This window comes from Anarhichas minor, unplaced genomic scaffold (assembly GCF_050575085.1).
Source record: "Anarhichas minor isolate MPS153535 unplaced genomic scaffold, ASM5057508v1 ptg000136l, whole genome shotgun sequence".
NCBI lineage: Eukaryota > Metazoa > Chordata > Actinopteri > Perciformes > Anarhichadidae > Anarhichas > Anarhichas minor.
The window spans coordinates 21,692,279-21,696,142 of record NW_027466582.1 but is presented as its reverse complement, the minus strand read 5'-3'; the positions used below and the strand labels follow the sequence as shown (position 1 = coordinate 21,696,142).

The 3,864-nt window shown below is 40.5% G+C and overlaps 1 long non-coding RNA gene across 1 annotated transcript; it reads right to left on the bottom strand.

Moving 5' to 3' along the window:
* Positions 1–955: 955 nt before the first annotated feature.
* LOC142942492 (uncharacterized) lies at positions 956–3,036 on the bottom strand. The gene is made up of 3 exons (XR_012951607.1): positions 2,871–3,036; positions 1,490–1,564; positions 956–1,151 (listed from the first exon to the last, which is right to left on the bottom strand). It is a non-coding gene; the product is annotated as an uncharacterized LOC142942492 (long non-coding RNA).
* Between the last annotated feature and the right edge of the window lie 828 nt (positions 3,037–3,864).

Genomic DNA, 3,864 nt, shown 5'->3' with positions numbered 1-3,864 from the left:
CCAGCCTTGCCCATAACGTTTTCCTTTCACACACCTGCATTTAGTAGTTGTATCCACATTAGTGAGCCTAAAACAGTTTTGACCAGTTTACAGATGTCCAGTAAAGAAGATGAAAGAAATTAAGTATTGAAGTCTTCCTCACACTAAATATTCTTTGCCATCCTCGTTAGATTGTATTAGCTAATGTATTCGAGGGAGAGATATGATCTACCTCTTGTGCATTATACACAACCGGAGATGGCAAGCAGGCTTAGCACCGTTGAGCTGAGCAGTGCAACCCGGTGGCATGGACTGCGAACGGAGTTAGTTCAATATATGGCTGCTTCACCTTATGGGTGATGCTACCAGTCTAGCTCATGTGAAGCCAGGAAAATACACCTTTATCCATATGCATTAAAAAAAAATGTTAACACATTTTTGGGGGGCATTTCTGCATTAACAGTAGACAGTAACAGTAGAGAGACAGAAAAGGCAGGGATGAGAGAGGCGCTGACATGCAGCGAAGGCCTCCATCCAAATCAACTTCCGGCCGCTGTGGTTGGGACTCAGCCTTGCTGTGATACGTCTTGAGGCATTATGTTTATCTCAGGATCACCTTGAGGGAATTTCTTCAAATTTGGAACAAAGGTCCACTTGGACTCAAGGTCGAAATTTGGTGGTGAAAGATCACAGGTCACCGTGACCTCACAAAACACGTTCTGGCCATAACTCAATAATTCATATGCTAATTATGACAATTTCACACAAATGTCTGGATAAGATGTAACTATGAGAACTTACAAAGCAGGTGTGGTAGAAGTGACTGGGGTCATCACCAAGTAGAACAGGGAGGCCTCTGAGTACAAGGGTGCACATTGCTGTCACATCTGGTTTCTAGAAGTGGATAATTAACAAAAAAAGTTATTTTTCAAATCTGACCGTACAAATATGTTTGTCAATGTGACAATGAAACAAGTGTCACCAGAATGTTTGTTTGACAGTACGGACTCACCCGTGAATCAATTTGCTGCACAAACTCAGCAGATGTCTCTCCAACACTTCCGTTCTTGGACTTGAAGATTGTGACAAAGTGCGGTGTTTTGTAGTGGTCCACAGCATCAAAAAAGTCATTCTGCAGGTTTGTGGTGGCTCCAGTTAAACTCTGCAAACACCTAGAACACACAGAAAAAAAACATACAGTGACTAAATCGGCTTGGACCAATGTGGACATTTTTGAAAACCATTCTGCAAACAAAAACACCGTCACAACTGTTGACATCACTGCAATTGCCAAATTGAATCAATAGCATACTGCTATTTAGTCACCAGGCTGAGTGACAGGACAAAGTATTGATTGAAAATTGATTTTGATTTAACTTTTGTTACAGCGAGCTAGTCTATTAATTCTAATAAAATTGTAGCATTAACGCTTTGTCAAAAACTGCTCTACCGCTGATTATAACTCCTTAAGCCTAAATATCCTCCAAATTATAGGCTACTGGCATCTCACCTTTAGTGAACCGGCATCCAGCGTTGACGAAGCAGCTCTTTAAGAGCCCTCAGGCAGTTACCGTGAGCACTTCTTCTGAAAAGGACAAAGAATATTTAAGTTAAAAGGAAGTTGTACTTATATGTTGTTATTTAGAGACAAATCCCTTGATAAATGCATGCTTTACCGGCATCACAGGAATAAACATTTGATTTTGTTAAACTAATCTTTTTGACACAGGTCAAAGAAGCTAGCTAAGACCACCAATATCCCTGACAGACAAAATAAATGACTGGGTCATAACGTATACAAGCCTCCTCGATATAATTGTGGGATTTTTTTGTTTTAAGTTACCATAAAAAGGAGATTGAGATGATTTCTCCTTCATTATCAGTCACAGACAGCTTAATGTAGCTGACAGCTCGAGAGGGGGAAGGAAAGGTCGTTCATTTGCGCATTCAGTGAGGCTAAAGAGCGGTGTGCGCGCGCAGCTGCAGCTTTTAAGCACTTTCACTGGAATCGAATTAACGTTGAATGAAGCCGATGGCTACTCGCGTCCATGTGAAAAACTATGGGTGTGTTGGAAAGACTCTGTTACAACGGCACTAGTCATTAAATACACAGACGTAGCATAGCCTACCCTAACTGTTGCGTTCACTCCCGTGATATTATCGTTTCCTTCAACCACGCTTTGCATGATATATAAAAACATGTCCGCTAACGTCATACACCCATCACGTGACGTAAAATAATATAACTAGACCGCTAACGAAACAAACAGTACTGTTAAATAGTCTTCTAGTTGTCTACCTAACGCGGCTGCAAACTGCACGTTTCAACAACACCGTGTTTAACGTCGCTCTCAAAGCACGGTTCATGCTGCATTCACTTGTAACTCGGAATTTCCAAGTTGTAATGTCGTGCGACCTGCGACCAAAATACGTTGGCTGTGTCAACTCGAAGAAAACCAAACAATTAAAATGTACATCGGACTTTCCACTTTCGTTATGGAAAAATTAAAATATGTTTTCAGGCGAACCTGGAGCAGTGGTGGGAACAGCTAACGTTAGTCTTTAGGCTACCGCTAAAACATGCCTGAACAAGTTTAGCTAAGCTGATGTGCAGTGACTGTTAGCTAAGTCAGCTGGCGTTGGCTAGTTAACAATTAAAATATGTTTGCAGGCGAACCTGGGGCAGTGGTGGGAAAAGCTAGTCTTTAGGCTACCGCCAAGACACGCCTGAATAAGTCTAGCTAATAGACGAAATGTGCAGTGAGTGTTAGCTAAGTCAGCTAGCGTCGGCTAGTTAACGATTAGCAAGCGTTAGCTCACGCTAGCTAACATTGGCAGCAGTCAGAAACATAAACATTTTACACACAGTTACTGTTTGCTTGATGACTTACCTTAATATTCTCCAAAAGACAAAATGAATCTTCACAAAAGCCAAGTGGTTTGTCTTTCTTGCCTCAGCTACCGAGTCCGCCGATCCACCATCTTGAGCGCACACATGGACTGAATGTGGGCTTCTGCGCATGCTCAGACCTCAGACGTTTTTTGTTACTTGAGTGTTTGAAGTTAGCTTAACTCCAAACAATAAAGTAAATAGTTTTTTTCCACCCGCAATTAACGCTGACTTAGTAAAATCTAGTAAGAAGTCATATTTTGGATGACAAAGTAAAGTTAACTAATTAAATGTAAGTCTGGACAACTATTACATTTTACAGTGTACTTAATCTAAATACTCTATGGAGAAAATCTTGAAATCCTGTTAAACTTCTTTAATTTCAAAGCCTTCTTCCTGATTCTTTCAGCTACAGACACCATAGTGAGACATTTCAACTAGAAGGGTTTTCAGCAGTGCAGTTTAAATGCTTTCAGGCTTCAACATTTTCCAGACGGGTAGTCTCCCATTTCTTAATTTTCAGCAATTTGTTTACAATTCATTTCAGCTTTCAGCATTCCAACGCATTTTCAGCAGGAAATGCATTTTCTAGTTTTACTTGTGATGATGCGTTTTTTGTTGTTGTTGTCACATGACCATATCACCAGTCAGTGTAAGTGATGTTCAGAGGCACATGGGAGAAGTTTGCCTTCAGGGCATTCTGTCAGACAGCCCTTTCTTCTAGAAATCTCTTTAGGTGTAGGAATATAACCTACTTGGTTAGGTTAAAGACTCCAGACCCTTATTCAGCCGGGGATGGTACAGCTACATATCTGCATACTTGAGCTGCTAAACACATTGTTGCTCAATTCCTGACAATGATTGATATATTTGACTTCAGGACATGTCTGACTTCATTCTGAAATGACTTCAGATCTGTAAAGAAATGTATCTCACAGTAGAAATGTCAGACTTTTACTTTGGAATATTTCTTTACTAATGAAATGCTTGATTTG